At 49.3% G+C, this 25,016-nt stretch overlaps 1 pseudogene; it reads right to left on the bottom strand.

The window, feature by feature from the left end:
• Positions 1–843: 843 nt before the first annotated feature.
• LOC144309858 (integrator complex subunit 4 pseudogene) lies at positions 844–25,016 on the bottom strand (annotated as a pseudogene).

The raw sequence follows: 25,016 nt of genomic DNA, 5'->3' as shown, positions 1-25,016 counted from the left end.
CCCCAAATGTGTAAGATGGCAATAGGACTTTTTTGAGCATTTATTTTTTTCCCTCCTGATTCACTAGCACCTCTCAAAAATAAGCTCTAGAGAATCATGAAGTCCATTCAATAATTTCCTACTAAACACCCTAAATTACATATAAGACCACCATGATGATATAGATCTACTCAGATTGTCAAGGAATTATTTAACTTAGATTATGAGCAGCTACATTTACCAGTGCTTCCAGTCTGGGACCTCATTTCTAAGTGTGTGAGTTGGTTCTCCTGTTTCCATAATAACCAATTTAACAATCAGCTTGGCAGTCAACTACTTTAGAGGTAGTTTCATTAATGTTAGCCCTCTTCTCATTTATACATGAATCGACTGATACTGTGGGACTACTTATTTTTCTAATATACTTGTAAAAGGGCTCTGAATTCAAAGTAACAAACCTTCTGGAAGAATTAGCTCAGGCTCTTTTGTTTAAACTCAATCTTTTCCTTGTAGAACCTCAATGTATATTTTAGAATTTTCTTCCAATACTTTAGGACTCACTTAAAGTTCTAGTCCTAATATGACAATCTCCTTTTGTTGCTGCAAGGACCTAGAAATGCAACAAAGTTATGAGCTAGAAGTTTTTCAGTTTTTGAATGTCAGTAAAAACCAAAAAGAAAAGGAAACAATTAAGAAATTCAAGAAATTAAATTGGAATACAAAGTGGTCTTCATTTCACAGGACTCCCTCTATCGTTAATCCTCACGAGAATGAAGGAAGCTACTCCCTTACTGTATAATGAAAATTGTGATTTTTGTAATGCTTTTTCCAAATCAAAAAGCTCTCAAAACTAGTTCTTTCTCTCTCCTCTTTCCTGGTTTTGGGTAAAAGACTATTCTTAGTAGATGATCTGGTACATAATGAGCACTGCTGGTTGGCTGCACACACACGTACAACAACATGAACCCAACAAGTAGACAAACATCACTCTCCTTTCACGGCATTTGTCGTTTCTAATGGCTGAGTAATATTCCATTGTATCATAGACCACAGATTCTTGTTGTTGTTGTTGTTGTTTTCTCAACTTTATTGAGGTGGTGGGGGGAGTCAGGGAAGGAAGAGGTGTGGACTTGAAGGTTTTTGTTTTTTTAATGCAAAATAATTTATTTTGTGTTTGATACCAGATGAGACGATAAGGGTGATGGTGCTCATGCCCATACGCCGGCTCCAGGTGAAGTGCTCTAGGCTTCGGGCTCACTCTGCTACCTAAGAAGGTCTTTCTCAGCTTTAGCTCTACACAATGCTTGTGACTCAGCGCCTTGCAGGTTTGGGCATTATGGAAACTTTCACAGACTTGCTGAAGGGGATGGTGCCCTCGATGCTGGTTTCCACCTGGGGTGACGCTTCGCCACCGTCAATCCAGGGGGATTTGGGAATGCGGGAATTGGAGTTGTAGGCCAGCAGCAGCCTCACATCCACCTGGCATGGTTCTGTCCAGGCAGTATGGGAGGGGTACACCTGAGTGATAAGCCGGTGGCGCCCTGGGCCAGGATTCTGCAAGTCTGCCGGCTTAGGATGAATCATCTGAGCCTGGCCATCTGGATAGAAGACCTGGACCTTCACAGCACTCTGAGGGTCCTGGACATTTTCCAGGGTCGCATCGACATGCAGGGCCACAACCAATCCAGATGTAAACTGCAAGGGGTTGTCTGACTCACCTGCTGGCTCAATGATGCTGGCTGAAGTGTGTGGATCTGCTCTGGAAGGGGGAGGTGCAAGAAGGTACTCTGCCTCAGCATGGTCCATAGAATTTTGACCACTTCCACAGGTTTGGATGTCATGAGTCGGGGCATAAGGTCAAGAAGTTTGTCCACAAAGCTGTCCTTTAGGTGGGGCAAATCCGCAATAAAACACCTCTGAAAAAAGTCCACTTCCTGTAAAAAGTTTTGACACATCCCAAATAAGGGGTCAACTCCTCGAGTAGTCCGTGCTGTTACTATAAGTTGCAAGGCTTTGGCCTGCAGCCTCAGGTGATGTATAATCACCACCTGTTTATTCTCCACACCACTGTACATGAACTCCATTTGGTAGGTCTCTTCCATGATCTGTTTTGCTGCTGTGGAGGCCAAGTCACTCTGCTTCAAATATAAAGGGGCAGCCACATTCCAGAGCTTTTCTTGCAAGGCCTTGATGAGAAGAAGCTGACACCAAAGATAGGTAGCCGAGAACTCCTAGCAGCGACTCCTGCTAGTTCAGACTGAAGTTCTCCACGTTTTTGAAGATCCTGGATGGTGAACTCCAGCAGCTTCTGGGTTCCCTGAGGGTTCCGGTGCTCTGAAGACTGTACACCCTTTCAGAGCTCTGCTGCAGGAACTGATGGGACGGGTCCTCATGGGGCGCAATACCGGGAGAAATGGCCGATGACACTAGTTTTCTACCTGGTAACCTTAAGGCAGGAACAAGATGAGAAAGACTGTCTCAGAGGTAGGCATAATGCCTGAAGGTATGATCTGAGAACAGTGCTGGCATTGTTGAACAGGTTTTAGCAGCATTAAAAATAAGAACCAAAACTGCAATGTAAGCTGGTTCATCCATGTCTGGTTCAGCTGTGTCAAAAAACGGATGGGTGCTCAGGAGCTCTGGCACCAAGGGAAGCACCAGGGTTGGATGCCGACTTCCCAGAAACTTCAAGCACTTCCATATAGAGTCCCTATCAGTAGGGTACTTGGTTAAATTTTTCAGCAGCTCCGCCAGTGCAAGATGAAGCCCTTCTTTAGTCGAAACATTAGTACAGCATAAAAGTTCATGAAGAGCCTCTCGAATATCTCTGGATGAATCCTCTAACACAGCCAGGACAGTGTCAAGCTGATCCTCTCGGAGAGTGATATTATTAGAAATTTTTCTCATGCTGTGTATGGGCTGCAGATGTACTTCCTCAATTTCATCATTAAACATGTCAACCAGGAAATCAGGGCGGCACTTCTCCGCAAAAGAAGGTGAAGATTGGGCCAGCACGCAGAGAGCCTCCACAGCAGCAATGAGGACCTCATACATCTCATCTTCCAATCCCTGAACAAAGGCTCCACAAACTCCTGACTCAATCAAGTTCACAGCTCCTGTATCTATTTCTTCTTTGGGAGCATCACCTCCTCACTTTCTGCCACTGGAAAACTCTCCTGACCTGTAAAGTTCCTTGGCATGTTCATGTGCAGTGCATTTTCTCCTGAGATCGGACATGAGCTTCTTGTCGAGTGTTTGCTCCAGGAAATGAGAACTGACTTGTTCCATTGAGCCCAACAGCTTTGCAGCCTGAACTCGAACCACCCAGGAGCCATCATTGACCATGGGGCAAATTTTTCCAAATGCATCACCAACTAAGCGAATTTCTTCATTAGGAGAAGGAATGGAGACAACGCTTTCAGGATAGAGCTGACTGACAACCCAGATAAGTTGGACTGCAGCACTGCGCCCTTGTTCATAGTCATCAGACAACAATTTACAGGCCTGATTATAAATTGCTTGGTGTAATTTCAGTCCTCTCTCATGAAGCTGCAACATGGCTTTTATAGCTGCTGTTCTGACACGTGGGTCTTGGTCACTGAAGTAATCCCCTATCATCTTCTGGACATCTCTGACAGCTAGGCCTTCTCCATCTTTTGTGACACTTTTCTCCAAAGAGCCAAGATTGCCAAGTAATTGCAGGCACTTATTTCTTACACCATGAGACGTATCTGTGAGGTGCTTCCAGGCTACATCAACTAATCCCATCTGGATAGCTTGATTCTCTGGGAGTCTGGTGCCAGTTGCAAGCAAGCTGTCCAACAGTTGAGCAAGGACTTGATGAGACTTTTCATTCTGCAGGATGTTATTGGCATCATCCATAATGCAGTCTGGTGAAAATCCTGCAGTCTTTGATAATAAACCCAACAATGATGCAATTTTCAGTCTCACAGATGGATCATTCTCCATAATAATGTTCCAAGAGAATCCTAACTACTCCTTCCACACTTTCTGCTTCAACAGGCTTTCTGGCAAACTGGAGTAGATACTGCAAAGCATCCGCTGGGAAGGGAGCTTTACACAGATCTACGTGGAGTGCTGCAGATTTACTTGGTTTTGTCAATCGCAGTTTCTTGGTTGCAATTTCCTCCTGTTGTTGCTGGACCTCCTTAGTGAATTCGTCGTACACTCGTTTCTTTAGGTGAGCCGCCATGACTTCCCGCCAGACCACAGCTTCTTGATCCATCATCTTTCGATGGACACCGAGGTTCCTTCCACAGTTTGGCTATTGTGGACATTGCTGCTATAAACATTGGGGTGCAGCTGTCCCGGGTATTATGCTGAGTGAAAACAGTCAATCGGAAAAGGACAGACATTATATGGTCTTATTCATTTGGGAAATATAAAAATTAGTGAAAGGGAATAAAGGCAAAGGAGAGAAAATGAGTGAAAGTATCAGTGAGGGTGACAAAACAGGAGACACCTAACTCTGGGAAACAAACAAGGGGTAGTGGAAGGGGAAGTGGGTGGGGGTGGGTGACTGGGTGATGGGCAATGAGGGGGGCACTTGGCGGGATGAGCACTGGGTGTTGTGCTATATGTGGACAAATTGAACTCCAATAAAAAATTAAAAATTCAAAAAAAAAGAAAATGGGCCCTTTATGTAAAATAAGCAAACATTTAACTGATGTATTCAGTAGGTCCAATAAATGGAAATGTAGGACACTAAAAAAAAAAAAAAAAACACCAGGGAAATCTTCAGGGTTCTAAAGTATGTCATTGTTTTTCAAAAGATATCCGAGTGATATAAACAGGAACACCACAAGTACAGAAGTAAAAGCTGCTGAAGGCACAGATATGAACAATTTCACTACTATGTTAAATGCCGTAGATCATCATGAGAAAGATTTAAATGCATCAGTAAATAAGAATCTTTAAGTTTTGGACACAGTTATTTTTTTAACATAAGCAAATATGCAATAATGTATTTCAAATGTGAAAAAGTACCTGTACCCATGGCCACCCTGGAGGAAGAGCACGCCAAGGGGCATGCTATCGGGATCCCCCACATGACAGAGCAGCCACCTGCCTCAGTGAAGCAACCGACTTCGGCCACTGAGCAACATCCTAAACGAAATCAAGAGCCCGCCAGAGCTACTACACTGGGGCAAGCTGAAACTTATGGGCCTGAGCAGTTTGAGCCGGGCATGGCAGTTGGTGCTGAGTGCATGGCCCGAGCCGAGATGCTAGCTGCTGAGGCCAAGCCAATTTACAAGGCAGTCACACCTCTGATTCACTGTCCCGACCTGGAAGAGCCACCTACACACTTGGCCACCCTGCAACAAGAGCTCCCCCAGGTGCCCACTATCAATGTCCCCGGCATGCCATGCCAAAGGAATCACCTGCCTCAGTGCAGCAACCAGCTTGGGCCCCTGAGCAACATCATGTCAGCAGCCCACCCCAGCTCTGAAGGTGGGGCCTGATGAAGCTTCTGGGCCTGAGGTGATCGAGCTGGGCAGGGCTGTCGGTGCTGAGTGCTTGGCCAGAGTAGAGATACCAGCTGCTGAGTTGAAGCCAATGCATGAGGTGGTCAAATCTCTGATTCACTCTCCCAACAAGGAGGACCCACCTGCAATCTTGGCCACCCTCGCAGTAGATCATGTCCCAGCGCATGCTATCAGGGTCTGCCACATGCCGGAGCAGCCACTCGTCTCAGTGGAGCAAATAGTGTCCACCCCTGTGCAATATCCTGAACCACCTCAACAACTGGCCCCAGCTCCTACCTTGGGGCCTGCTAAAGCTTCAGGGCCAGAGGTGATTGAGCTGGTCATGGCTCGAGCCGAGAAGCCAGCTGCTCAGACCAAACCAATGCATGTGGTGGTAACACCTCTGACTCACTGTTCCGACATGCAAGAGCTACCTGTACCCGTGGCCACCCTGGAGGAAGAGCACGCCCAGGTGCATGCTATTGGGTTCCCGCACATGCCGGAGCCGCCACCTGCCTCAGTGGAGCAAATGACTTTTGCCACTGAGCAACATCCTGAACCAAATCAAGAGCCTGCCAAAGAGACTACAGTGAGGCCAGCTGAAGCTTCTGGAGATGGAATACTTCCAAACTCGTTCTATGAGGCCAGCATCACCTTAAGTCCAAAAGCAGACAAAGACCCCACCCGACCAAAAAGGAGAGTTATAGACCAATGTCTCCGATGAACACGGATGCAAACGTTCTCAACAATATACGAGCCAATAGGATCCAACGGTACATTGAGAAGTTACTCACCGTGACCAGGTAGCATTTATCCCCGGGATGCAAGGCTGGTTCAACACTTGTCAAACACTCCATGTGACTGATCAGATCTGCAAGAGAAAAAACGAGAACCAGATGATCCTCTCAATAGATGCAGAGAAAGCATTTGACAAAATACGGCATCCATTCCTGATCCAAACGCTTCAGAGTATAGGGATAGAGAGAACATTCCTCAACATCTTCAAAGCCATCTACGAAAAGCCCACGGCAAATTATCATTCCCAAGGGGGAAACGCTGGGAGCCTTTCCCCGAAGAAGATCAGGAACGAGACAGGGATGTCCACTCTCATCACTGCAATTCAACATAACACTAGACGTCATAGCCTCAGCAATCTGGCAACAAAAAGAAATAAAAGGCATTCAAATCGGCCTAGAAGAAGTCAAACTCTCCCTGTTCACAGATGACATGATACCATACACCTGGAAAACCCAAAAGACTCGACCCCAAGACTGCTAGAACTCATACAGCAAATTCGGCAGTGTGGCAGGGTACGAAATCAATGCCCAGAAACCAGTGGCCTTTCTAGACGCTAACGATGAGACTGAAGAAAGAGAAATTAAGGAGTCAACCCCATTTGGGATGGCACCCGAAAGCATGCGCTACCTAGGAATAAACCTAACCAAAGAGGTCAAGGATCTCTATCCGAAAAATGACAGAACACGTCTGAAAGAGACTGAGGAAGACACAAAGAGATGGCAAACTATTCCATGCTCATGGATCTGAAGAATGAATATTGGGAAAACGTCAACGTGACCCAGGGCAATTTACACAATGCAATCCCTATCAAAATACCATGGACTCTCTTCAGAGAGCTGGAACAGATCATCTGAAGATTTGTGTGGAATCAGAAAGGACCCCGAATGGCCACAGGAAGAGTAGCCAAGAAAACCACAGCGGGGGGCAGTACAATGCCGGATTTCAGGTTGCACTGCAAAGCTGTGCTCACCAAGACAGTGTGGTACAGGCACAAAAACAGACACATCCATCAATGGAACAGAAGAGGAATCCAGAAGTGGACCCTCCACTCAGTGGTCAAGACCACATATTCGACCAAGCAGGAGAGACCATCCACTGGAAAAAAAGACAAGTCTCTTCCATAAATGCCACTGGGAATGCTGGACAGCCACATGCAGAGGAGTGAACCTGGACCACTGTCTCACACCAGACACAAAGATAAACTCAAAATGGATGAAAGATGTAAATGTGAGATGAGATTCCATCAAAACCCTAGGGGAGAACACAGGCAACACCCTTCCCGAACTTGGCCACAGCAACTTCATGCAAGATACACCCACAAAGGCCAGAGAAACAAAAGCAAATATGAACTATTGGGACTTCATCGGGATGAGAAGCTTCTGCACAGCCAAAGAGACACTCAACAAAACCAACAGACAACCTCCAGAATGGGAGAAGCTACGTGCAAATGACCCGTCGGGTAAAGGGCCAGCATCCTAGATCTCTAAAGAACCTATTCAACTCAACAGCAGAGAAACCAACCATCCAATCCGGAAATGGGCAAAAGACACGAACCGAAATGGCACAGAGCAAGATGTAGATGTGACCGACAAGCCCATGACAAAGTGCGCTGCATCACTGTATTTCCATCAGGGAAATACAGATCAAAACCACAAGGAATTCCACCTCACAGCGGTGAGAATGGGGAACATTGGCCAGACAGGAAACCACAAATGTTGGACCGGATGTGCAGAAAGGGGAACGCTTTCAAAAAGGAAAAATTTCAGAGGTAGCCATACTCACCTGATAGGGACCAAGCGGGAGGGGCGGGCTCCCGGCCAGGCTGGGGTGCTTAGGGAGGGACCCGAGAGCAGGGAGGGGGGAGGGGGGTGAGGGAACAGCCAAGGGCCCTGGGGGGGCTCCTGGGGCCCAGCGGCCCAGGCCCTCAAGCCACCACCCCAAGGCCCTGCCCTGACATTGCAAGGTGCCTGCACCCTAACCCCTCTGAGCGCACGCACATGGGTTCGGCGGCACCTCCCTGAGCCCGGGGGGAGGGGCCCCACACCCTCCCTGAGCCGCTCCTGTGAGACCTGACCTGACACGTAGGAGGCCCCTCCGCCGCCCCCTCCGCCAACAGGTCCCACCACTCCTCCCCCATGTAGCCCTCTGCCCTTGGCAACCTGGCGGCCCAAAGGGTGTTGGCCCAGCTCGCCACGGGAGCGCCTCCATGTGGCCACCAAGGACCGCTGTCCCCCACCTGGTCCCTCCCAGGCATCCGCCACGCCACAAGCGAGGGCCAGATGCCCCTCGCACAGCCACCCTGGGGCCCGTCACGCCTCCCGGGGCCCACGCTGACCTGCGTGCCGGGGCCGAGGCCTGCAGAGCCACTGCCGCGAGCCCGCAGTGCGGGGAACCACGGGCCTGGAGCGGCGGCGAGGCCGACTAACCTCCTGCCCCAGTGGCGGGATCGCTGCATCTGTGCCCAGCTCCTCCCGGGCCACGCCCTGGGGACTTTGGTCACGCTGGGGGTCAGGCGCCAGGGTAAGCTCCCGGCCATGCCCCGGCCACGCCCTGGCCACAGAGAGGCCCGCCCCCAGCAATAAACCTAACCAAATAGGTAGATCTATACTCTTAGAGCTATAGAACACTCATGAAAGAAATTGAAGCGAACACAAAGGAATGGAAAAAATTCCATGCTCATGGATTTGAAGAACACATATATGGCCCCTGGGCCTCGAGGCACGAGGCCGAGACACTACAGAATGCTGCCCTAGAACACACATGGGGCTTCACGCTCTCCTGGGAAGACCCAGCATCACGGGGCCCCACGACCCTGGGCCGCCCGGGCTGCCGAGCTGCGGTTAGGGGCTCAGGGGTGGCTCAGGCACCAGCATGCCCCACATGGAGGGTCCCTGGAGAAGTGCACGGTGGCCTGGCCTTGCATCGCATCTCTGCCCTGTCTGAATTCCATCACACCAGACAGGGAGACAGGCGCACCACGTCCTCAGCAGGTGCTCTGTGAGGGGGTCATTGCCCCCCAGACCCTGCTCCCCCTTTGCCTGCCACGCCTCCAATTCCCACTGCTCAGGGCTCAGGTCTTAAATCCCTCACCTGTACCTACAAATACACTACATCGGATCAAACAAGGGAGACTGCCCCCCACACCCGCCGTGCCCAGCACACCGTCCTCCCCGTTCAGTATTCTCCTAATTCCCTGGAACCCCTCCCTCTCCAAGGACCCCAGCTAAGGGCACACCTCCAGGACCTGGTCTCTCCATCCCATCACTGCCCTGCACCGTGGAGTTAGGACAGGGAAATTGAGTCAGCCATAGACCACAGGAGAGTACCACGCTGGGAATGCTGGGCAGTGGCATCTGGTGCTGGAAGTGAGGCCAGGGCAGAGCTGGCTGCTGTTCCCACATCCTTTCTTCACCACTAGCACAACCGTCTAGCCTCTTACTTTCATCTGGGGCTCAGAGACCTAAGATAAACACCCTGTGATCCAGCCTGCTCTTGCAGCTAGATGTGGCCCAGAAGACAGGGGGTGAAAGGTCATGTAAGAGCTTCTGGAACGGCTCTTAAAGATGGCCTATTCTTCCTTTTGTCCCTCTGTTGCTGGGGACATGGTATTGATGTCCAGCCCTCTACCTACCATCTTGGTTAACGAGGATGAGGGCCACACACCAGCAGTGGCAGATCAGTGAAGAGATGGGAGACTGGGCTGGAAGGGCTGCATGGATCAGCCCTGCCACCTCAGCCATAAAGAGGCTCTCTGGAACCCGCACATGAGGGGGAAAGAGTGTTCACACTTGCATAAACCACTGTCATATGAAATTCCTAAGGACAGGCTGTGGCTGTCCTTCTGACCAGGGGCTCAGCATCAGCTGCACCCACGAGATTAGGGATGGTCCCTAAAGCTGACACACATAACCAAGAGTAAAAGCACACAACTTTCCCATAGGGAGCAAAGTGCCATCTGGCAAGATCAAGCACCCATCCCCGATTAAAAACAGCAAAACCTGGAACAAAGTAGTTTTCTGACATCATAAAGATATTACCTGCAATCCACGTCCAATCTCAGACCCAGCCCGAAAGCCCCAAGCAGAAGTAAACGCTGCATCAGGAGCCGACAAGCCTGATGTGTTCTGACCAGCAAAATAAAACACAAAGCCAGAAATCCAAAGGACAAACTCATGAACGTGGATCCTACAATGTCTCCCAGCATCCTACAAACATTACTACATTTAACTTGACTACCAAAACGTGACTTAAGATAAATGTATTAAGGATGCCTGGATGGCTCAGTGGTTGAGCATCTGCCTTCCAACCGGGGTGTGACCCTGGGGTCCTGGGATCAAGTCCTGCATCGTGCGGGCTCCCTGCAGGGAGCCTGCTTCTCCCTCTGCCTCTGTCTCTACCTCTCTCTGTGTCTCTCATGAATAAATACATAAATAAAATCTTAGAAAAAAAAAGAAAATCACGCAGCACATGAGAACCGGAACGATCTCAACAAATGAATAAAGACAATCAATAGACAGCAACAGCATGATTAACAGAATAATCACCATACCTAACGAGATTTTAAAGCAGCTAATGTAGGAATCATTCGATAAACAGCCACAAACACACCTGGAAAAAATGAAAGAAGAAAAAGGAACCAGCAAAGAGATAAAAGATACAAGAGAGACTCAAATACAAATGTTGGAGCTGAAAAAAAAATCAAATAAAAAGCTCGACAGGTGCAGAGAACGGAGAGCCTAGTGAACTTGCAGGCGGAATGACAGAGATAGCCCACATGGATAAAACAGAGCAGAGACTGGGAAGGAAATCCCCAAAATACAGTGACCCATAGGACCGTAACAAAAGATCCCACATTCATGTCCACGGAGTCACCAAAGACGAGTAAGAAAATGGCTACAAAACTTCAGAGAATTAGTGGATGAAAAGACCCCAAATTTGACAAAAGACCTAAATCTCCACACTCAGGAAACTGGAAAGACCCCAGTGCAGACAAACCGAAGAAATCCACACCAGGACACAACACAGTCAAACGTCAGAAACATCATGACAGGGGATGAGGCCGAACAGTAACGGGGGAGTAACGGTGCCTCTCCCACGAGAAACACGGTTGGAATTACCGCAGATTTCTCATCGGGGATCATGGAGGCCATGAGATGGTGGCCGGCTTTTCTAGTGCAGAGAGAAAAGAACTGTCTACCCAGAGCCCTTCAGGAATGAAAGAAATCAAGAGGGAAAAGTAGGAGGCCTTGTCACCAACAGACCTGCCCCAAGAGAAAGACCTGTAACCAGAAAGAAAAGGAGAAAAGGAAGCACCTGGGCATAGGGGAGGAAAAAATAACATAACATAAGCAAAAATATCCATGAATAAAATTTACTTCCCTTCTCTGCTACGTGCTGGTTGAAGCAAGTCACACAGCACTGCCTGGTGTGGCTCAAATGTATGCAGAAGAAATATTTAAGACAGTGATGTTGCAGGTGAGGCTGAAGGCCACGGAGGTGGGGTTTCTGCACTTCGCCCTATCCGGTAACATGTCGACAACAGTAGAATGTGACATTACGTGTCTGTAGTATAAAACCTCAAGCAGCACTGAGAAAGATACGCACTCACGGGCACAATGATATATCAAAGCTGAATTCTAAAAACGCGTTCGACTAACACAGAGGAAAGCAGGAAAAAGAAACAAAACATAAAATGACAGGTGGATGCTCTGACATAATAATTACATGAAAGAGAAGTGTTCTAAACATACAAAAGACAGACATTGGCAGACTGGTTTTTAACAAGTATGACCCAGGGACGCCCGGGTGGCTCAGCGGTTGAGCATCTGCCTTTGGCTCAGGGCATGATCCCGGGGTCCTGGGATTGAGTCTCGCATCCCTCCTGTGGCGAGCCTGATTCTTCCTCTGCCTGTGTCTCTGCATCTCTGTGTGTGTGTGTGTGTCTCTCATGAATAAATAAACTCTTTTTCAAAAAAAAATTTTAAGAAGAAAAATAAATGATAGAAAATCTGGACAAAGATTAGCAATGATACAGAGCACTCGAGAAGACCATCAGCCAACAGTATGTCAACAACAGGTATAAAACACCTCGCCCAAGAAGTGCAGAAAACACGTTGTCTTCAAGCACCCACAGAACTCACACCAAGACAGGCCATATCCTGGACCATGACACAAACTTCAACGTATTTACAAGAATTAAAATTCTAGAGCATGGTCTTTGAAAATCATGGACTCAAACTAAAAATCGGTAGCAGAAAAATCTCCAAATATTGAGAAACTAAGCAAAATGATTCTAAGCAATCCAGGAGTTGAAAGGAGATGTCAAAGGAAAGTTTTAAAAATACACAGAACGGAATGAAAGTGAGAATACCACACACCAATATCGGTGGTGCGTAGCTCTGAAAGGGAAATTTATGAGATTATTTGCTCATACTAAAAAAGAGAAAGTTGTCAAATAATCTAAGCTTCCATTTAAATAATCTAGAAAAAGAAGAACAAAGTAAAGCAAATTGAGAGGAAGGAATACCATAGTAAATACAAGAAAAAAATCAAAGAAACTGAAAACAGGAAAAAAAACCCCAAAATCAACGAAACAAAAATGTGATCCCTTAAATATAGGAAATAAAATACGCAAACCTCTAGAGAAATGAGTGAGAGAGAGAGACTGATATGACGTAAATTAACAAAATCAGGAAAGAAACGTTATCATTACAGACCCTGCGGAAACTGAAAAGATAAAGGAAACAGTAGTAAGACTTCACACATCAATTTGACCAATTCAAAGATACGGACAAGCTTCTCAAAAAACCACAAGCCACTACAACTCATGCAGTAACATGTAAGTACTGTGAATAAAACATCTGAATAGTTCTGTAGTCTATTAAGTAAACTGAATTCTTAATTTTAAAATTCATATACCAATAAAATATAAAGAAATAAAGAAATAAAAAATAAACAGCGTATGTTCTCATTCATTTGGGGAATATAAATAATAGTGAAAGGGAATATAAGGGAAGGGAGAAGAAATGTGTGGGAAATATCAGAAAGGGAGACAGAACGTAAAGACTGCTAACTCTGGGAAACGAACTAGGGGTGGTAGAAGGGGAGGAGTGCGGGGGGTGGGGGTGAATGGGTGACGGGCACTGAGGGGGACACTTGACGGGATGAGCACTGGGTGTTATTCTGTATGGATGAAAACCTTCTGCTGGGTACGCATACTGGGAAAAAAACCTCAATTATCATAAAACCCATGTACAAACGACCCAGAGAGGGAACGTGCTCTTCATTGGGAAAAACCTGGAGCTTTTCCCTTAAGGTCAGGAACACGACAGGGTGTCCACCCTCCACACTCTCGTTCGGCAGAATAGTAGTGGTCCTCGCTTTCCCAGCGACATTCCGAAACAGAAAAAAAAGGCATCCGGATCGGCAAAGAAGTCAAACTCTCACTCTTCACAGAGGACATGACACTCTATGTGGGAAACCTCACACAATCACTAGACTAGATCGTACGTAAGGGATCTATCCAACAAGACGACCTAACTAACGATCGTAGGTATCTATGCCCTGAATGAGGGAGTTGCCACGGATATCAATCAATCGCTAAGCAAAGTTAAGACATACTTAGATAATAATACCCTTTTACTTGGAGACTCGAATACGGCGCTTTCTGCAATTGACAGGTCTTCCAGGCACAGCATCTCCAAAGAAACAAGAGCACTAAAGGATACAGTGGACCAGGTGGATCTCACAGATATTTACAGAACTTTACATGCAAATGCAACTGAATTCACATTCTTCTCAATTGCACGTGGAACTTTGTCCAGAAGAGACCACATACTGGGTCACAAATCAGGTCATAATCGATACCAAAACTTTGGGATCGTCCCCTGCATATTTTCAGCCCATAATGCTCTGAAACTAGAGCTCAACCACAAGAAGTTTGCAAGGATTTCAAACACGTGCAGGTTAAGGACCATCCTGCTAAAAGGTGAAAGGGTCAACCAGGACATCAGAGAAGAATTAAGAAAATTCACGGAAACCAATGAGAACGAAGATACGACCAACCGTTCAGAATCTCTGGGATACAGCAAAAGCGGTCCCAAATAGGGGAAAGACATCGCAATACAAGCATCAATCCAAACACTGGAAAGAACTCAAATACGAAAACTAACCTGGCACCTAAAGGAGCTGGAGAAGGACCAGCAAATGAAACCTTCACCCAGCAGAAGACGACGGTTAATAAAAATTGGAGCAGAACTCAATGAAATAGAGAGCAGAAGAACTGAGGAAACACATCCACAAAACCAGGTGGTGGACCTCTGAAAGAACCAATAAGAGAGAGAAAAACCATGAAGCCAGCCTTATTAAAAGAAGAGAGAAAAGACTCCAATTAACAAAAACATGAATGAGAAAGGAGAGATCACCACCACCACGTAGGAAATACAAGCGATCTGAAAAACTCATCCTGAGCAGCTATACGCCAATAAATTGGGCAATCGAGAAGAAACGAACGCATTTCCGGAAAACCACAAACTACCAAAAACGGAACAGGAAGACACAGAAAACCCCAACAGGTCAATATCCAGGGAGGAAATTAAAGCAGTCGTCATCAAAGACCTCCCAGGACACAAAAGTCTAGGGCCGGATGGCTTCCTGAAACACTGTGGAACACGTCGGAAAGAAACTGAGGAAGACACAAAGAGATGGAAAAGGGTTCCACGCTCCTGGGTTGGAAGAATTGATATTGGGGAAAATGTCAACGTGACCCAGGGCAATATACACAACTAATGCAATCCCTGTCAGAAATAGCACGGACTCTCTTCAGAGAGCTGGAGCAAGTCCTCTGAAGGCTGGTGTGGAATGCGAAAAGACCCCGAACGGCCACGGGAAGAGTCGCCAAGAAAACCACTGCGGGGGCAGCACAATGCCGGATTTCACGTTGTGCCACGAAGCTGTGACGGGCAAGACAGTGGGATACTGGCACAAAAACAGACACGCCGATCAATGGAACAGAAGAGAGCATCCAGAGGTGGACCCTCAACTCTATGGGCAACTAATATTCAGCCAGGCAGGAAAGACCATGCACGGGGAAAAAGAAAAGACAGCCTCTTCAATAAATGCTGCTGGGAACACTGGACAGCCACACGCAGAAGAATGAAACTGGACCATTCCTCTCACACCATACACAAGGATAAACTCAAAATGGATGAAGGATCTCAATTTTGCAAGACAAGAGTCCATCAAAATCCTAGGGCAGGACAAAGGCAACAACACCCTTCTTGAACTGGGCCACAGCAACTTCGTAGAAATGACATCAGCCACGAAGGCCAGAGAAACAAGAGCGAAGAAAAGGATTGCTGGGACTTCACCAAGTTGAGCAGGTTCCACACAGCAAAAGAAACACCCGACAAAACTCAAAGCCAACCCACAGAGTGGGAGAAGACATGTGCAAATGACCCTGTCAGGTAAAGGGCCAGTATCCAAGATCTCTGAAGAACTTCTGCAACTCCACAGCAAAGAGACCAACGATCCAATCCGGAAGACGGGCAAGAGACATGAATGGAAATGTCACAGAGGAAGACTAGGCATGGCCGACAAGCACGTGAGACAATGCTCCGCATCACTGGCCGTCAGGGAGATATGGGTCAAAAGCACCACGAGATCCCACCTGACACACCAGTGACTGCGGTGAACGTTAACAAGATAGGAAACAGCGAAGGTCGGCGAGGATGTGGCGAAAAGGGAACCCTCTTGCACTGCTGGTGGGAATGTGACCTGATGCAGCCACGCCTGGAAAACCGTGTGCAGGTGCCTCAGAGAGGTAACAACGGATCTGCCCTGCGATCCAGCATGGGGGTGCACTGGTGGAGATGTACCCCAAAGATACAGATGCGGGGAAACACCGGGACACGTGCACCCTGAGGTTTCGAGTTGCAATGCCCACGATAGCCACACTGCGGAAGGAGCCTCGGTGCCCATCGAAAGATGAATGGATAAGGAGGGCGAGTGGTCTCTGTACACGATGGAAGATTACTCAGCCATCAGAAACGACAAACACCCACCATTTGCTTCGATGTGGATGGAACCAGAGGGTATTATGGCTGAGTCAAAGAAAAAGAAGGCAGTCGGCGAAGGACAAACATTCTATGGTCTCGTTCTTTTGGGGAGTATGAAAAAAATAGTGAAAGGGAACAGAGGAGAAAGAAGAAAAAAATGAGTGGGAGATGGCAGAAAAGGAGACAGAACAGGAGAGACTCCTAACCCTGGGAAATGAACAAGGGGTGGAAGAAAGGGAGGAACGCGGGGGGCGGGGTTGACTGGGTAACGGGCACAGAGGGGGGCACTTGATGCGATGAACACCTGGGGAGTTACACTCGATGTTGGCAAAATGACCTCCAATAAGAAAGAAACCTATAAACAAACACACAAACCTCCCAAGACACAAAAGTCCAGGGCCAGATGGCTTCCCAGGGGAATTCTATCCAGCGCTTCAAGAAGAAAGACTACCTATGCTACTAAAGCTGCTCCGAAAGATAGAAAGAGATGGAATACTTCCAAGCTCGTTCTTGGAGGCCAGCATCACCTTAACTCCAAAACCCAAGACCCCAAAAGGGGACAATGCTGGACCGATGTCCCTGATTAAGGCGGACGCACACCTTCTCCACAAGATATGAGCCAACAGGATCCGACGGGACATGATCAAGAAGTTACTCACCACGACCCAGTGGGGTTAATCGCCAGGGTGCAAGGCTGCTTCAGCACTCGGAGAACACTCGATGGGCTTCATCAGATCTGCAAGAGAGAAAACAAGAACCAGATGATCCTCTCAAGAGACGCAGAGGAAGCATTTGACAAAATACGGCATCCATGGCAGATCCAAACCCTTCAGAGTACAGGGATAGAGGGAACGTCCCTCAGCATCTTCAAATCCATCTACGAAAAGCCCGTGGCAAATTATCATCCACAATGTGGAAACACTGGGAGCCTTTCTTCGAACATCAGGAACGAGAGACAGGGATGTCCACCCTCACCACGTCTTCTCAACATACTACTAGACATCTCGGCCTCAGCAATCAAGCGACAGAAAAAATAAAAGGCATTCACATTGGCAAAGAAGTAGTCAAACTTGCCCTCTTCACCGATGGCATGCATGGTACTGTACCCGGAAAACCCAAAAGACTCCACCCCAAGATCGTAGAACTCATACAGCAAATTCGGCAGCGTGGCAGGATCCTAAATCTATGCCAAGAAATCAGTCACCTCTCTATACGCCAACGATGACTCTGAAGAAAGAGAAATTAAGGAGTCGGTTCCAGTGACAACTGCACCCAAAAGCATGAGATACCCAGGAATACACCTAACCAAAGAGGTAAAGGATCTCTACCCGAAAAACCACGGAACACATCTGAAAGAAATTGAGGAGGACACTAAGAGATGGAAAACTATCCCATGCTCCTGGATTGGAAGAATTCATATATTGGGAAAATGTCAACGTGACTGACCCAGGGCAATTTACACATTGATTGCAATCCCTATCATCAAAAATACCAAAGGCTCCCTTCAGAGAGTCGCCACAAATCATCTGAAGATTAGTGTGGAATCAGACAAGACCCCGAATGCCCAGGGCAATATTAGAAAAGAAAACCACAGCTGGCGGCATCACAACGCCGGACTTCAGGTTGTGCTACAAAGCTGTGCTCATCAAGACAGTGTGCTACTAGCAGAAAAACAGACACACGGATCAATGGGACAGAAGAGAGAAATCCAGAAGTGGACCCTCAACTCTACGGTCAGGACCATATATTCGACCAAGCAGGAGAGACCATCCACTGGAAAAAAGACAGCCTCCTCACTAAAGGCTGCTGGGAACGTTGGACAGCCACATGCAAAAGAATGAAACTGGACCATTCTCTCACACCATACACAGAGATAAAACTCAAAATGGATGAAAGATGTAAATGTGAGATGAGATTCCATCAAAACCCTAGGGGAGAACACAGGCCACGTCCTTCCCGAACTTGGCCACAGTAACTTCTTGCAAGATACACCCGTGAAGGCCAGAAAACAAAAGCAAAGATGAACTATTGGGACTTCATCGGGATGAGAAGCTTCCGCACAGCCAAAGAGACACTCAACAAAACCAACAGACAACCTCCAGAATGGGAGAAGCTACGTGCAAATGACCCGTCAGATAAAGGGCCAGCATCCACGATCTCTAAAGAACCCATTCAACTCAACAGCAGAGAAACCAACCATCCAATCCGGAAATGGGCAAAAGACACGAACCGAAATGGCACAGAGCAAGACGTCGACGTGGCCGACAAGCCCATGAGAAAATGCGCCGCATCACTGTTATTTCCATCAGGGAAACACACGTCAAAAGCACAACGAAATCCCACCTTACACCGGTGAGAATGGGGAACATTGGCCAGACAGGAAACCACAAATACTGGACAGGATGTGCAGAAAGGGGAACGATTTCAAAATTCAACAATTTCAGAGGTAGCCATATTCACCTGAAAGGGACCAAGGGGGAGGGGGGCATGCTGCCGGCCAGGCTGGGGAGCTTAGGGAGGGACCTGAGAGCGGGGAGGGGGTGGGGGGAGGAGGAACAGCCAAGGGCCTTGGGGGGCCTGGGGGGGCCCAGCAGCCCAGGCCCTCAAGCCACCGCCCCAAGGCCCTGCCCTGACATCGCAAGGTGCCTGCATCCTAACCCCTCTGAGCAGCCGCGGATGGGTTCGGCGGCACCTCCCCGAGCCCCGGTGGAGGGGCCCCACACCCTCCCTGAGCCGCTCCTGTGAGACCTGACCTGACACGTAGGAGGCCCCGCCGCCGCCCCCCTCCGAGAACAGGTGCCACCACTCCTCCCCCGCGCAGCCCTCTGCCCGGCACCCTGGCGGCCCAAAGGGTGTCCGCCGGGCTCGCCACGGGGGCGCCTCCATGCGGCCCCCAAGACTCACTGTCCCCCTCCGGTCCCTCCCAGGCACCCGCCGCGCCACCAGCGAGGGCCAGATGCCTCTCGCACAGCCACCCCGGGGCCCGTCACGCCTCCCGGGGCCCACGCTGACCTGCGCGCCGGGGGCCCAGGCCTGCAGAGCCGCTGCCGCGAGCCCGGAGCGCGGGGAACCGCGGGGAACCGCGGGGAACCGCGGGCCTGGACTGGGGGCGCGGCCGCGCAACCTCCTGCCGTGCCCACGTCGCCGCATCTGCGCACAGCTCCTCCTGCGGCCACGCCCCGGCCCCCTTCAGGTCACGCTCGGGCTCAGGCGCCTGGGCAAGCTCCCGCCCCGCCCCCGCCACGCCCCCCGCAGACCTGCCACACAGAGGCCCGCCCTCCGCGGAGCCTACAGGGGACCCGAGACCGCCTCTGCCTCCCCCCGCTAGTCTAGTCGGGGCGCCGGGGCCGAGGCCTTGCGCCCCGGCTCAGTCCCGAGGGACACCTGCTCACGGAGGCACGGAGCCTCTCTCTGGCTCTGTGTCTCCATCCCTGTCCCTCCGTCCCGGTCTCTGTCTCTCCCTCACTGTCTCCCTCGCTCTCCCTCCCGGTCTGGCCCTGTCTCCCTCCCAGTCTCTCTGCCTCTGCCCCCACCCCCATCTCTCTCTCTCTCCCTCGCCCTCCCAGTCTCTGTGTCCCTCCCAGTCTTTCTTCTCTTACTGCCTATCATGGCCTGTCCCTCGCTGTCTCTCTCTCCCTGTCTCTGTGCCTACCTTCTTGTCTCTCGGACTCTCACTTGTCTCCCTCCCTGTCTCATTCTCTCCATCCTGTCTCTGTCTCGCTGTCTCCTCCCTCCCTGTCTCTGACTCTCCCCTCCTGTCTCTCGGTCTCCCTCCCTGCACCTTGGTCTCTCCCCTCTGTCTCATCTCTCCCTCTCTGTCTCTTGGTCTGTCTGTCCCTCCCTGTCTCTGGATCCTTCCTTCCCTGTCCTGTGTCTCTCCCCCATCTCGATCTCTCACCCCCGTCGTCTCAGTCACTCCTCCCTGTCTCCATCTCTCTCTCCCTGCCTGTCTCTCGGTCTCCCCCTCGCTTTCTCTCCGTCTCCCTGCCCACCTCTATCTATCTCTCCCTCCCTGTCTGGGGGCTCCCTCCCTGTCTCTGTCCATCCCTCCACTTCTGTCTCTCCTTCCCTGCCTCGGTCTCTCCATCCCTGTCTCTCGCCACCCGTCTCCATCTGTCCCTCCCTGTCTGTGTGTCTCCATCCCTGTCTCTCTCATCCTGTCTCTCGGCCTCTCCCTCACTGTATCTCGGTCTCCCTCCCTGGCTCTGGCTCTCACTCCCTGTCTCTCTGTCTCCCCCTGCCTGTCTCTCGGTCTCTCCCTCCCTGTCTCTGGGTCTGTCCCTCCCTGTCTCTCGGTCTCCCTCCCTCTCTGTCTCTCCCACGGTGTCTAGATCTCACCCTCCTTCTCTCTGTGTCTCGGTCTCTCCCTCCCAGGCTCTCGGTGTCTCCCTACCTGTTTCCCTGCCTCTCCCTGCCTGTCTTTCTGTATCTCCCTCGCTGTCTCTGTCTCTCCATCCCTGTCTCTCTGACTCTCCTTCCCTGTGTCTGTGTCTGTCTCTCCCCGCTGCCCCATCTCAGTCTGTCCCCGCCCTGCCCCCCACCCCGTCTCCTCTCCCGCCCTCTCTCTGACTCTCGCTCCCTGTCTCGCCGACTCTCCCTTCCTGTGTCTCTGTCTCTCTTTGCGTCTCTGTCTCTCTGCCAGTCTCTGTGTGTCTCCCTTCGTGTCTCCCAGTCTCTCACTCCGTCTCGTTCTCTCCATCCTGTCTCTGTGTTCCCCTCTCTGTGTCTCAGTCTCCCTCCCTTTCTCTCTGACTCTTCCTCCCTGTCTCTCAGTGTATCCCTCCCGGGCTCTCGGTGTCTCTCTGTCTCTGTCTCTCCCTCCCTGTCTCTCTGACTCTCCTTCCATGTCTGGCTCTCTCCCTCCCTTCCTCATTCTTCCTCCTTGTCTCGGTCTCTCCCTCACCATCTCGCTGTCTCTCCCTCCCCATCTCTATCTCTCCCTCCCTGTCTGTGTCCCCCTCCCTGTGTCTGTCCATCCCTCCAGTTCTGTCTCTCCTTCCCTCTCCACGTTAATGAAACAAAGGATGAGAACCGTAGGATTCTCTCAATAGATGCAGAAAAAGCATTTGACCAAATAGACCATCCTTTCATGATGAAAACCTTCTGCTGGGTACGCATACTGGGAAAAAAAACCTCAATTATCATAAAACCCATGTACAAACGACCCAGAGAGGGAACGTGCTCTTCATTGGGAAAAACCTGGAGCTTTTCCCTTAAGGTCAGGAACACGACAGGGTGTCCACCCTCAACACTCTCGTTCGGCAGAATAGTAGTGGTCCTCGCTTTCCCAGCGACATTCCGAAACAGAAAAAAAAGGCATCCGGATCGGCAAAGAAGTCAAACTCTCACTCTTCACAGAGGACATGACACTCTATGTGGGAAACCTCACACAATCACTAGACTAGATCGTACGTAAGGGATCTATCCAACAAGACGACCTAACTAACGATCGTGGGTATCTATGCCCTGAATGAGGGAGTTGCCACGGATATCAATCAATCGCTAAGCAAAGTTAAGACATACTTAGATAATAATACCCTTTTACTTGGAGACTCGAATACGGCGCTTTCTGCAATTGACAGGTCTTCCAGGCACAGCATCTCCAAAGAAACAAGAGCACTAAAGGATACAGTGGACCAGGTGGATCTCACAGATATTTACAGAACTTTACATGCAAATGCAACTGAATTCACATTCTTCTCAATTGCACGTGGAACTTTGTCCAGAAGAGACCACATACTGGGTCACAAATCAGGTCATAATCGATACCAAAACTTTGGGATCGTCCCCTGCATATTTTCAGCCCATAATGCTCTGAAACTAGAGCTCAACCACAAGAAGTTTGCAAGGATTTCAAACACGTGCAGGTTAAGGACCATCCTGCTAAAAGGTGAAAGGGTCAACCAGGACATCAGAGAAGAATTAAGAAAATTCACGGAAACCAATGAGAACGAAGATACAACCAACCGTTCAGAATCTCTGGGATACAGCAAAAGCGGACCCAAATAGGGGAAAGACATCGCAATACAAGCATCGATCCAAACACTGGAAAGAACTCAAATACAAAAACTAACCTGGCACCTAAAGGAGCTGGAGAAGGACCAGCAAATGAAACCTTCACCCAGCAGAAGACGACGGTTAATAAAAATTGGAGCAGAACTCAATGAAATAGAGAGCAGAAGAACTGAGGAAACACATCCACAAAACCAGGTGGTGGACCTCTGAAAGAACCAATAAGAGAGAGAAAAACCATGAAGCCAGCCTTATTAAAAGAAGAGAGAAAAGACTCCAATTAACAAAAACATGAATGAGAAAGGAGAGATCACCACCACCACGTAGGAAATACAAGCGATCTGAAAAACTCATCCTGAGCAGCTATACGCCAATAAATTGGGCAATCGAGAAGAAACGAACGCATTTCCGGAAAACCACAAACTACCAAAAACGGAACAGGAAGACACAGAAAACCCCAACAGGTCAATATCCAGGGAGGAAATTAAAGCAGTCGTCATCAAAGACCTCCCAGGACACAAAAGTCTAGGGCCGGATGGCTTCCTGAAACACTGTGGAACACGTCGGAAAGAAACTGAGGAAGACACAAAGAGATGGAAAAGGGTTCCACGCTCCTGGGTTGGAAGAATTGATATTGGGGAAAATGTCAACGTGACCCAGGGCAATATACACAACTAATGCAATCCCTGTCAGAAATAGCACGGACTCTCTTCAGAGAGCTGGAGCAAGTCCTCTGAAGGCTGGTGTGGAATGCGAAAAGACCCCGAACGGCCACGGGAAGAGTCGCCAAGAAAACCACTGCGGGGGCAGCACAATGCCGGATTTCACGTTGTGCCACGAAGCTGTGACGGGCAAGACAGTGGGATACTGGCACAAAAACAGACACGCCGATCAATGGAACAGAAGAGAGCATCCAGAGGTGGACCCTCAACTCTATGGGCAACTAATATTCAGCCAGGCAGGAAAGACCATGCACGGGGAAAAAGAAAAGACAGCCTCTTCAATAAATGCTGCTGGGAACACTGGACAGCCACACGCAGAAGAATGAAACTGGACCATTCCTCTCACACCATACACAAGGATAAACTCAAAATGGATGAAGGATCTCAATTTTGCAAGACAAGAGTCCATCAAAATCCTAGGGCAGGACAAAGGCAACAACACCCTTCTTGAACTGGGCCACAGCAACTTCGTAGAAATGACATCAGCCACGAAGGCCAGAGAAACAAGAGCGAAGAAAAGGATTGCTGGGACTTCACCAAGTTGAGCAGGTTCCACACAGCAAAAGAAACACTCGACAAAACTCAAAGCCAACCCACAGAGTGGGAGAAGACATGTGCAAATGACCCTGTCAGGTAAAGGGCCAGTATCCAAGATCTCTGAAGAACTTCTGCAACTCCACAGCAAAGAGACCAACGATCCAATCCGGAAGACGGGCAAGAGACATGAATGGAAATGTCACAGAGGAAGACTAGGCATGGCCGACAAGCACGTGAGACAATGCTCCGCATCACTGGCCGTCAGGGAGATATGGGTCAAAAGCACCACGAGATCCCACCTGACACACCAGTGACTGCGGTGAACGTTAACAAGATAGGAAACAGCGAAGGTCGGCGAGGATGTGGCGAAAAGGGAACCCTCTTGCACTGCTGGTGGGAATGTGACCTGATGCAGCCACGCCTGGAAAACCGTGTGCAGGTGCCTCAGAGAGGTAACAACGGATCTGCCCTGCGATCCAGCATGGGGGTGCACTGGTGGAGATGTACCCCAAAGATACAGATGCGGGGAAACACCGGGACACGTGCACCCTGAGGTTTCGAGTTGCAATGCCCACGATAGCCACACTGCGGAAGGAGCCTCGGTGCCCATCGAAAGATGAATGGATAAGGAGGGCGAGTGGTCTCTGTACACGATGGAAGATTACTCAGCCATCAGAAACGACAAACACCCACCATTTGCTTCGATGTGGATGGAACCAGAGGGTATTATGGCTGAGTCAAAGAAAAAGAAGGCAGTCGGCGAAGGACAAACATTCTATGGTCTCGTTCTTTTGGGGAGTATGAAAAAAATAGTGAAAGGGAACAGAGGAGAAAGAAGAAAAAAATGAGTGGGAGATGGCAGAAAAGGAGACAGAACAGGAGAGACTCCTAACCCTGGGAAATGAACAAGGGGTGGAAGAAAGGGAGGAACGCGGGGGGCGGGGTTGACTGGGTGACGGGCACAGAGGGGGGCACTTGATGCGATGAACACTGGGGGAGTTACACTCGATGTTGGCAAAATGACCTCCAATAAGAAAGAAACCTATAAACAAACACACAAACCTCCCAAGACACAAAAGTCCAGGGCCAGATGGCTTCCCAGGGGAATTCTATCCAGCGCTTCAAGAAGAAAGACTACCTATGCTACTAAAGCTGCTCCGAAAGATAGAAAGAGATGGAATACTTCCAAGCTCGTTCTTGGAGGCCAGCATCACCTTAACTCCAAAACCCAAGACCCCAAAAGGGGACAATGCTGGACCGATGTCCCTGATTAAGGCGGACGCACACCTTCTCCACAAGATATGAGCCAACAGGATCCGACGGGACATGATTAAGAAGTTACTCACCACGACCCAGTGGGGTTAATCGCCAGGGTGCAAGGCTGCTTCAGCACTCGGAGAACACTCGATGGGCTTCATCAGATCTGC

Source organism: Canis aureus, unplaced genomic scaffold (assembly GCF_053574225.1).
Source record: "Canis aureus isolate CA01 unplaced genomic scaffold, VMU_Caureus_v.1.0 ptg000216l_RagTag, whole genome shotgun sequence".
Classification (NCBI taxonomy): Eukaryota; Metazoa; Chordata; class Mammalia; order Carnivora; family Canidae; genus Canis; species Canis aureus.
This window is presented reverse-complemented; position numbering and strand designations above follow the sequence as displayed.